General features: G+C 31.0%; 1 long non-coding RNA gene across 1 annotated transcript; it reads left to right on the top strand.

The window, feature by feature from the left end:
• The first annotated feature begins 485 nt into the window (after positions 1-485).
• Positions 486-4,541, top strand: LOC136272238 (uncharacterized). The gene is made up of 4 exons (XR_010710203.1): positions 486-769; positions 970-1,048; positions 1,890-2,051; positions 3,667-4,541. It is a non-coding gene; the product is annotated as an uncharacterized lncRNA (long non-coding RNA).
• The last annotated feature ends 7,719 nt before the right edge of the window (positions 4,542-12,260 follow it).

Genomic DNA, 12,260 nt, shown 5'->3' with positions numbered 1-12,260 from the left:
TTCTCCTCTTGAGGTTCCCATGCATTACATATACTAGTATTTGGAAGTAGATTTTCTCTGAAACATAACTGACAGTCTAGGTTATATCATAATTAAAAGAGATTAAAATACTGTGGCCTCAGTTTAAGCAAATGATTTGTTTTATTGATCCCAATGTGTATTTAAACGCAAAACTCTGAGAAAATAGATAAGTCATGGTAAAAATCATGTCGCTTCTGCATCAGAGAATGGAAGAAACTCAAATATTTGCAAAACTGGCCGGACAACATTAAATGGTTTCCGTCTATATAGTTACAATACTAAATTGCTTTCAGATGAAACCATACTTAGATAGAAATGCTCTATTCAAACACATTAAGAGCCCTGGTTTCATAACAATTTTTGTTTTATACGCCTTTTCTGCAGCCAATAATCAATATTGATGCATTACTTTTACAACATATATAAAAATGAATACAGACATATCTTAAAGCACACTGCAAAGATGAAGGTCTTTATCTTACTGTCTGTCCTGTCTCTTATTGCCGGGGAGTATGATTACGGTTACCGCGTGGATAACCAACTACTAAAGTCATTTAACAACGTTGGAGAGAGATCTTGTTGCGAAGAATGTATAGCTTACACAAATTGTCAGTCTGTAAATTACAACAAGAATAACTATTCTTGTGAGTTGAACTATCAGCACATTTCTGGTCCTGGTAAGGCTATTCACGCCGAATACGTCTACATGGACAGATCTCACTGCTTCTCGCTGGCTTCATGTAGTGAGGTAAGCAGTGACCCAAGTTTGGCATTATAACATCACTTTTTCAAACGTGCACGTTATTTTTTTTTCATATTTGCAGTTTCGTTGCTATTGTTTAGCGAAAATATAATATTTTTCTAAGGTATCATATTTCTAACTATATTTTTCTTATATTGAATGTTAAAGACGCATTTGGTAATGATATTTATTTCCATTTTCTCTAGAGATTTTGCAATCTGTCTTGCAATGCCAATGAAAAATGTGCTTTGACCTCAACGAATCAACCTGCTTGTATAATAACAGGTAAATAAATACACGTAACAGTCTGGGATCTTGCTAAGACCTCGAATTGTTTTGTTTGTTTGGCAGATTCTCCGATACGCAGCCTCAAAGTAATTTTTTCATCATAAAAATGTTCTTTATCCTTCAAACTTTGTAAATGAAATTAAAAAAAAGTGTTTGATGATATCCATGAATTTTACTGTAACAGTTATTGCATTTTGGCCACAATGAATATAATGAAATAAATAATGTACTCGTATTCATACATGTGCTTCAGTATACAAGTTAAGATCAAATCAGAAAAAAAAACCCGGTTAAACCGGTGCGTCGGTGTCTCGAACATCTTTACCTCTAGATGATAGGTCTCCGTAAAACGACTAAGCCGTTATTCTTTCAATTACTTTGCGTAAGATTAACAGTACAAGACTAATTAAATTTGTCTATATAAAAAGCAGAATTATGGTACGAATAAAAAATATTTGTTATTGCTGAGGATCGGATATCATAATTAAAATTTTTATGCTGCAAATATCAAAACATGTCGGGTTGATAAGATAAAAAAAACAGTTTGTTAGAAAAATAGAAGTTAACATTTTAAAGTGTATCTGAACATTTTATCACACATTGTAAAAAAGAATACATCATAATGGAACATTAATGTTGTAGATGAACAACGTGGTACAGGTACCTACCAAAATCTTTACCAAATAATAACAACATTTTGTTATACTGAGAAAAATATTCAAATTTTTGCGAAGTATACATGTAGGTAAAAACAACGCCTTAAAATTCCTGAAATGTGAAACAGCAATAATATATCTGGTAACTAATAAATATTATTTTTGTCCCCTGTTTAATATAGAGTGCAACCCGACTTCTACAATACCAGATATTACACCAAAACATGTCAGAAGAGAAGTGGGTCTTTCATGGTGGCTGTGGTGTACGGTACCACCCACTACCAGTATACAGTTATTCACATGTGATACAGACGGACAATGGGTCAAACATTACAGCAGTTGCGGTAAGTAATTAACAGCTCACTTATATGAAATAAATACAGCAATAATAGATGCAGAAAACTTATTGTGTCAGTAAAGATTATTTACTTCAAAAATAATATTTAAAGTTCGTCGAGATAAGTGCTGTGGGAAACATTTTTGAAAAATGTTTATTATGCAAAGAAAAACTTTATTATATTCGTCCCGTCCAAACTTTATTTTTATCAATTTATCAATAATGAATTTATAAACATACAGTTATCCATTGCAGTTCAATTTTTATCTGCAACTCGTTTAATATTACCTCTTTAAACATGTTTAACAAATTCTTGTCGGCAAATACTGTAGATCCCTTAGGAAACGCGAGGAGTTACATGTAATAACGTAAAATTGCGAGATGCACACAATTTTGATTTAAGACTCTCGCTTGGAGTTTCTGGACGGATATAGAATTAAAGACACAAATAAAAATTCGGCATATACGTTTTTTTAATCTCACGATTTGATGCAAAACATTTAGATCGCAAAATTAAGTGCTCGCGTAAAACAAGGATTCTACAGTATTGTCAAGCATAGATGACGGATCATAAAAATATTTACAAATAAATTACGTCACTAATGTAAGAAGTACATGTACTGTGGGTTCTTTTTAGAAAATAAGAGAACAGTGTTACATGTACGGATGATTATATATCAGTAATGAACTGATTAAAAAAACCCATTAATAGGTTATGATAGAATTGTCTTCAGTCTAATGTTTATAAGGGTGTGAGGAAATACATCACTGTTTTAATGAGACAGTTAATCTCTTAGTTTTGCTAAAAATAATCCAGTCTTCATTTGTAAGTTGTGCCATCAATCAAGAAAAAAACTTATATTTTCTTGTGAATAAAACATACAAATCTCAAAACAGTATACGCCTAACTCAATAACACTTCAAAAAAGTTTCCATTCAATTGATTTTTTATAGTCTGTCCCAAGTTCGCATTCTATCAGGTTTTGTTGATGTTTTGTCTATGAAATACACTTACTTTCGTTAAAAAAAAATATAGTTAAAAGGGCATAACCAATCCAATATTTTTTAATAATTAAATATCACCGTTTTTCAGCAGAAAAAATGAAAAGAATGAAAACATAGTTATTTAAAGTGGCATAATCAAACATCTTTATCAGACTCGGATGTAAAGGAAACATCTCGCACAATTACTTTTGTTTTACATAATCATCCGGGTACTTTCATGTCCTTTACAATGCAAATTGCCATAAACTTTATTTATAGCTGCATATTGAAACTTTTAGCGATAGAGGGACATTTCAAACAAAATTACCTTTTCCTTTTTTCATTCCAGTTTAAATATTTAGTTTGGACTCAAAGGTATCTTTGGATATCAACATATTAATTTCGGATATACTTAAAGTATTCTTTTTTATAATACATGTAACTTAGCTTTTTCTAAATATACAAATATTTTCTGAAAACATAAAAGTAACGAATGGTATTAAGACAGAGTTACAAAACTGTAGTTTATCGAAAAATGAAACACAGAATTTTTCCACTGAAAGATGTTACTAAATATTCTTTTTCGGAGTGTTTAATTATCCTCAAAATTGAAATGATTCCTTGTTTCTAAATTTCAGTATGTTGGTATGGAACATACTTGGATGGTAATTATTGCACAAAATGCCCTGCAGGAAAGCATTTACCATACTACAACAAGATAGGATATAGTTCTTGCATTGACTGTCCTGCCGGACTTTACACACCAGGTCCAGGCTATGGCTGGTGCTATAAATGCACAATGGGGTCTTACCAAAGCAGCCCTGGTAGATCTTATTGTGAACTTTGTCCACCCGGTAGTTACAGCATTGATGAAGCAGCAACATCCTGCATTGCATGTCCTGCAGGGCAGCACTCACCAAATCCAGGATCCACCACTTGTATTGACTGTCCAGAAGGACACTACACACCAGCTCCAGGTCATGGCAATTGCATCGCATGTCCAGTTGGATATCGGCAAAATCATATTGGCCAAACAACATGTAATCCATGTCAAGTCGGGAAATATAACGATGCTGTAGGGAAGAAGAATTGTAAACATTGTAAAGAAGGGACCTTTAGCGATTCAGAAGGAGCAGCATCCTGCAAGAAATGTCCTTTATTCACTTACCAGGATCAAACTGGACAATCTTTCTGTAAATCGTGTCTCATAGCATTTTCAGAGGGGTCAACATCTTGCTAATCAACATTTTTTTGCTTCAGATTCTTTTTCTATTGAACATTCTTGGTCTTCATCTGATTTATTAACTTTGTCATGAATTTATTTAGTAGAAATGTAACATTAAAGAGAAAAAAACCAATTCAATTCATTTTACTCGTCAAATAATACGGACGATTCCGATTGGTTTATCTTAATGTCGTTGACGGGAAATAAAGTGGTCCAAAGTTCCCGGTTAGAGATCTTTGCATTTGAATGTCATAAATGTTAATTGCCTAAACTCTCTGCATTATTGCCCAGCGGTCTGCTTAAGGACGTTGTTTACTCAGGGTTTGAGTTCTCAAATCCGGATTGTTAAAAAGTTCAATTTCATGGGTAAAATTTGTTTTAAATACAAAAAGTGTTTATGTAATGAATTATTATTAACATATCAATCGATATTTTTACTAAATTATGGAATTAGGCTCTGACAAAGTTTGACTTTTAGCAAAACAGAGGAAATTCGGACTAAATTTTTCAGATTTTGTTTTCCACTGAAATAGTTTTGGTAGTACTATGATATTTAAAGTTAAGATTTTATTTGTTAGTCAACATAATTTTGCATATTTTCTGTTGGTTTTATCTTGCTTTTTCGTTTAGATAATCGTATGGCACACACTACAAAAATATTGAAAAATGCTTAAAAATGATATGACACCATATCTCAAAATTTTGATCACTGACCTCATATAAATTATATACCAGCAGAGATAGGTCAATATACTTCGTTTAATACTATAACTGTTTTAGCATTATCATTATTCAGTTTTCTGTTATATTGAATCAAAAATGGGTAGTAATTTGAAAACTGATAGAGGAAATTCGGACTAGCATATCTATAAAAATTGTGAATGAAAACTTAATGCTTTGTATCTATTTAATGTCACTACAATTCATAAACTGTATTTCATTTGTAAAAGCGTTAAGCAATTTGTATTATTTTCACAATTAAAAAAATCTGAATCATAGTGTAAAATTTTTATGAATTTTTCTTGAATTTCCCAAATATTTTCAATGGTCATTAACTCAAAAAGTAGGTCATTGACCTACTTTTTTTGAAGGTGAAGAATAACACTACCATGTAAGGTCTATAACACACAATAGTTGGTTTTTCATTATCATCAGTGGAATTTTTTTTCAATCTGACACGTCATCCTGTTGCTTTTACAGCTGAAAGAATAAAAAATTAAATATTTAAATTTGTTACGAGTTTTCTCTTTTAGAATTGAATATATCATGTGGTAACGACCACATATTGATAGAACCGAACTATGCACTCATTTATGGTGAGAAAGAATAAAAAAAAATGACAAACCGTGAACCATCTCAAAGATCCATAAAACGAAATACAAATTCAAAGCAGAGCAACACGGACCTCTAAACAAATAGAGGTAGGATTAAGTGGAGGAGTGAGCATCCACTGCTACTTTAAACTATTTTGTCTGATTTTATGAACACCAAAGTGGTATTTCTCGTTATAGAAAGTTTTATGAATCTGAACAAATTTGTGCTTTGAGATATCTACGTATTTTCATTCGGATCTGAAAATTTTAATGCATTATAATTAATTTTTCTGAAGATATTATATTTTGTAGAGCGTGAGGCAAGGATAGTCGCTGCACGCTAGCGATGTCAATTCTAGATCATTGGCCTTCTGGCAGAATTTCATAACTTAGTACTCTATACAAATATGCCACATTGCTCTATTTGTATTTTTTTTAAACATGTTTTTCATAATGTAACTAATTACTGTTTTTGTAATCTATGAAGTAGAATATTGGATTGTTTAATGTGCGATCAGTTTGTCGAGGTATCTTCAAAAAACCATAAATGTATCTTTATAATATAGCCATTGACGTAAGAGCCCAGCTTTAACTTTTCTCCAGAGCGTATGTCTTATGTCTATATATATCTTATTTATTTATATAAATGACTTTTATAAGACTTTAATAAGATATTGGAACCACATTAAGGGTACCTCGTTCACTCGTTCTTAATTTTAGGTTGATATATCAATTCAAGTACAATTAATAGTGATTTCTATCCATCGAAACAAAATGGCACCGTATCACCATACGCATGTCAAGCCTTTTTATTCTTTGATCTAGAGACAAAAGGCATTGCGTATATATCCGAAATAGACGGTAACGGTCCCTAATATTTTATAACAGAAAAGTTTATAATATATTTGTTTTAAAATATTGTGTTGTTTCGGGCTTTTTTTTCAATTTTTGAAGCTTATAATTTATTCATTAATACAAACCTTAAAACAAGACTTAAATTCATGACGCGGCGTTGTCACGTATATATCATGCTATAAACATCAACGTCTTGTTCGGTGTTCAACGAATTTTAATTTTGATAAGGAAAATTTTGATGTATCATTTTATACAATAAAGCGCCAGTAAGAAGTGCGGTGCATACCAGGGATGGGATAATTGAAAAAAGTATTTGTAATTGAGTGTAATTAATTACATTTTTCAAAGTAATTGAAAGTAATTGGTAATTGAGTCTGTCTTCAATTACAAGTAATTGAATGTATTTAAATACATTCCAAAAATATTGTGTATTTTCAATTACTTTTCAATTACATCTCAATTACTTTTCTCCAAGTTTAAGATATAATAAAGGTGTCTTATAATGATAAATAGATTTTATACATGTTTGCATGGACTTTTGTTTTTACAATAATTAAATGTCCCATAATGTTTCATATGTTTATACAGTATGACACACTGCCCAGAGCATTAGGTAAAGGTCTAATTTTGTGGAGGTGTGAACTCCTCCAATATCCAAGAACCCCAATTGATTTTAGACTGAACTGAACTGATTTTAGACTCAAGGGAATCAAAATATCCCATTCTTGTGAATTAAAGCAATTATTATTTATATACTGGTATGCTGTACTGCCAAAAGTTGTACTTTCTCAATAAACATAGTTTTAATATGTGAATAAAAATAATTCACTACAGAGAAAATATTATTCAGAACCAAAAATGAACTCAATGGTACTTAATGAATTTAATGTTAAAGAAAATTTTCAAGAAATCTGTTCTGAACTGAACTATACAACCTTAAAGAAAATAACCGTACATAATGCCCTGTATATCTTAATGTCGTTAATATATGTATATGTTCTCAAGATTTAAAAATATAAAACTAAAGTAATTACATTTATCAAAGTAATTGAGAGTAATTAATTACATTTTAAAAAATCAATGTAATTGTAATTGCAAGTAATTGATAAAATTGTCAATGTATTTGAAAGTAATTAATTACTTTTCAAGGTAATTGACCCCAACTCTGGTGCATACTGTGGCTTACTTTTGTATAAATACTCTTTCATTGTGGTAAAATATATTTTAGAGCAATTCCGGCTTTTATAAGTAGATGAAACAAATGATGATAAGATGGATGATTTTATACCTTATTCGAAACTTATCAAGGCAAATGTGAGCCACATCCACACTTTTTTAAAGTATAGCATTGCATTTATAATTTTATATGTAATAATACGTTCTTGCTTAAGCTTCTCTTGAATATCTCATAAGAAGTTTTTCCAGCATTAAAGCAATATTTAATTGACACTTTTGCAAATGAAAATTCTTAATTTCAAATGAGGTATAAATGCGTGTTAAAATGAATTAATTTAACGATATTCATGGTAACAGAAGAATATGTATTTTGAATTCAGGAAAACATAATACCTTAAACAAGTTTTTAAAGAAACTTGGAAGAAAATACATTATTTTGACAAACACTTTTGAACTTGCCACGAGCCGTAAAGTGTAAAGTACGTGTATAATTTTGTATTTATTTTATTCGTCCGTTGCATGGAAAGTTAGAAAAGTAGACTTTCGACAATTGTTGTGTCTCATGGAGGTAGCCATTTATATACCGAAACAGCACATTTGAGGATTCATTGATAATGATGGCAATATTATGAGCTATTTAAAATGTATATAGAGAGGAATGTCACTTTTTGAAAATGGCATTTTTCAGTTTACACCATGATACAAGTAGAGTAAAGAGAACCTTTGGAAATTGATTTCTTTTTATCCTTATGAAAAGGTACCTGCAGCCAAGACGATGTGAAACATGTCAAAAAGTTAATTTACCAAAATTTAATGCATCAAAATGCATCAAAATCGATGCAAAAATAACGGAGTTACGCCACTTCAAAGAGGCTATTTTTACCTGCTTTGTGAAGTCTAATCAAGAGAAAACAAAATTAGGCGATAACGAGGCTTCAGCGGCGGAAGTGACGTCACGAGGTCAACGGAAGGGAAATTTCTTTACAAAACTATACAAATTAAATTCGATTTTTTTGACGTATCTAGTTATTTTAAGCATTGTAGTTTTAGAAATTTGTATTCGTAATTATTTCATTACAGTCAGTTTTTTTAAAAGGATTTTAAAATTTGCTATTCTCATCGCATTTTTACCGATGAATACGATATCTTCAAACGCTTGCATGGGCAGATTTATGTTCATTATTCATTTTTTTGATTACATAATATCCTTTCACACACGAGTGACCCGAGACAATGACAGATAAACAGGTAAACTAACGAAGCCACTGCTCCAGACACACGTGTATTTGGGGTATGTATACACATGGTACACGAGTCTGGTGAACAAAGTGTTTGGATCGGGACATACTAAAGACCTCAAATACTATAAAGACCTGAATGACATTTAAATGTATATAAATTATTATAATATATTTTAATGTTTTGCGTCAAATAAAATGACTTTGTGCGTGTGATTATTATATTTTATAATGAAAAGTGGTAGAAAAATATCATAAAATGACAGCCATTTGAATGATTAATGCAAAAATATGAAAGACTTGAAAATTTAAATTGAACAGAAAATTTCAGCTGACCTAAATTTTATATAAATGAAACCTTTCTATGTTCTGCGTCAAAATAGATGACTATTGTGGGGTTTTACCATACTATAATGTAGCTCGGAATTCTTCTTGGAAAAGCCAAAAAAATTCATATCAGAAAAAATGTGCGATATTTTATTATTATACAGATAAGAAACTAATTGCCATTCAAAATAACAGATCGTTGATTTTAGTATAAAAATAATCGATAAAATCAACTCCCGTCAGTACTTCAGTACTTTGATTCCTTGTGTTTTTACCTCTAGGAATGTTAATGTCATTTAAATTTTAAACCATTTCAGTTCTGCAGTAAAAATCGTGCCTCGTGTTTATAGTATATTTCATAGAATCTAGGTTTTTGTAGTCAAATTAGACATTTATTGATTTTAAACCTTAGTCTTTATTAACTGATGGATAATATCAGTTCTAGCAATAAATGTAACAAAAATAAAAAGGTTTTTTTTCTGCTGTTGCAACAATTAACATGCTTAGAAGCGATTTCTCCCTGAGGAGATATCAATTTTCGATCCGCGCCTGACGTAATTATTTTTTTTTTTTGTAATAGCATCAATAGTAAAACAGACTAATAGATACTATTTTATGCAGAATTTTCCTTGAAAATGGCTCGATATGCTATGTTATTTTACAAAACAGTCGCACATGTTTTAACGTGGAATAACACATCGTCATAAAATGGCTGACCTCTGATCTAAACGACATTTCGTCAATCAGTGATTAAAGAATCATGCATGAGACTATCAAATAGTAAAACTAATGTTCGAAGTACATGTAAATGCCTTTATTGTTACTTATGTAATCACTTAAATAATGACCGAATTTACAATTCAGCAATTTAAAACCTTAAATTATGTGATTAAGTATTGATTTTGGAAGTAATTACGTTGGTCTTATTTTCTTATTGAATAAACAGATAAAGTGCAACTTTCTTTCGAGCGCTATAGCTTAAACTGTTATACTGACAATGAATCATTATGAAATCTGAATAAACTTGAACATTTTGACAAAGGATGTAAATAAATGTAAAATGAAATTTCATTATCGTATTTTTAAAAGAATACGAGACAGACTTAATCATGCAGCCATCTTGGACTTTCGCCTTGATCCGTTTTTAATCCCGTGTTTGTTTGTTAAAGAATGCATACTACTTTGATTGTTATTGGTCCGATATCAATATTATTGAATATTCGGGCGACATCATTTATAATTTTATGCCTAATACGAGGAATAGATAATATTATTAATCATTTAACAATGTCACGGAAAAATCATTCGAAAGAGTGACAATATTAACAAAATATTTTTCTTATAACAATAGTGGTTTGATAAATTGCATATGCTGTGCATTTTATATGCAAAATCTGTTATACATTTGACTAAATTCATGAAGCAAACAATTTTCTGAATTCGGCATATTATAAAATACGGGTTTAAACTCAAACAACAGTATATGAATCATCCAGGGTTGATGAGTAAATAAAACAACAGAAAAAAAATGTTTATATATCGATAAATCAATGCAAAAAAACGAACAGTTTTCATACGAAATTCCTGTTTCTCATACAGCGGCGTTGACCCCGTGACGTCACATTTCATATCGCGCCAAATCGGCTTGATTCAAAACTCGTTCAGGTGTGAAATCGGGTTTTCTCCAAATATATCGAAAACAACTTATGCGATCACTGTAAAATTTTCAGGATGATGTTTTTAAACATTGATCTCCACTATATCAAAAACTGACCGGCGCTGCAGGTACCCTTTAAATATTAAAAGTTTATTTTGAGATTTTTCAGTAAATTCTGTGTTTTAGTGAAATAAGCTTTGAAATTTTAGATTGTCATGGCTATAACGTAAAATAAAAACTAGAGAGATTGGACTATTTTAGTTTCGAGTTAATATATTGCATTACAGCAATAATGCAATATTTGATGAAGGGGATTCAAGTTTGTTAAAATGAACGGCCATATCCTCTTTCAATGGGGGATAATGAAGAATTAAAAAAAAAATTAAAAATATTTTATTTTTATACTAATTTGGAAGACAAGTTTATTTGCTTTTGAGTAAGTTGAATTCGAAATTCTGCCAAAAAGTATTGCTGGTGTAATAGAGGTTTTAAAAAGTATGATTTTTGTACGTGACTTTTCATAAAATTATACATTTCCACAACAGTAGTACGTCTGTTGTGTAATTTATTTTAAGTGTTTGCATGTATATACAAGGTGTTTTGATACAGGCAGATACGTCTGGAAAATGTTAACGCCCCCCCCCCCCTTCTGATAAACTCTTTTTTGTCCTGCAAAGTTTGGTAGTTTGGTATTTGGTGGTTAATTAATTGTCACGATCTCTCCGTAGTTTGATTTGAACATATTCTATGAAATTAAAATCATCATTAGGTTACATGTGTGTGTGTGGGGGGGGGGGGGGGGGCAGGAATTGTATGTACATAAAGAACCCCTCTCTTCATGTCCTCCTCGTGGGATTTCCTTCCATTAGTCTTACAAAAATCATTTTACATTTTCTTATAAGTTTGACTATACTATAAGACATTAAATACCCGTGCTCTAGTTAAACAATAATATGTTATACTGATCCCAAAATGTATTTAATCGAAAACAGATAAGTCGTAAAACTAAGTTGTTTTCTCATCAAAGAATGAAAGAACATCAAATATTTGCAAAAGTAGCCAGAGGACACTTCATGGCCTATTTCAAAGAAGTTCTAAAAAGTCAGTTGTTTTCAGAAGAAACCATATTTATACAGACGTTCTATAATTAATATATCAAAGGCTTCTCGTTTCACAAAGTTTTTTCTTCACATCCTTTAATTCTGTAGCCCATTAATTTTGGCTCGATGTTTTCTTTATATATAATAAAAGTAGGAATTTGATATGAATACGGTCGACATAATTTGAAGCACAGGATGAAAATGGAGGTATTTGTCCTACTGTCTGTCCTGTCTCTTATTTCTGGGGAGTATGATTACGGTTACAGCGTGGATAACCAACTACTAAAGTTATTTAATGACGTTGGAGAGAGATCTTGTTGCAAAGAATGTATAGCTTACAC

Source organism: Magallana gigas, chromosome 2 (genome assembly GCF_963853765.1).
Source record: "Magallana gigas chromosome 2, xbMagGiga1.1, whole genome shotgun sequence".
Taxonomy (NCBI): Eukaryota; Metazoa; Mollusca; class Bivalvia; order Ostreida; family Ostreidae; genus Magallana; species Magallana gigas.
This window is presented reverse-complemented; position numbering and strand designations above follow the sequence as displayed.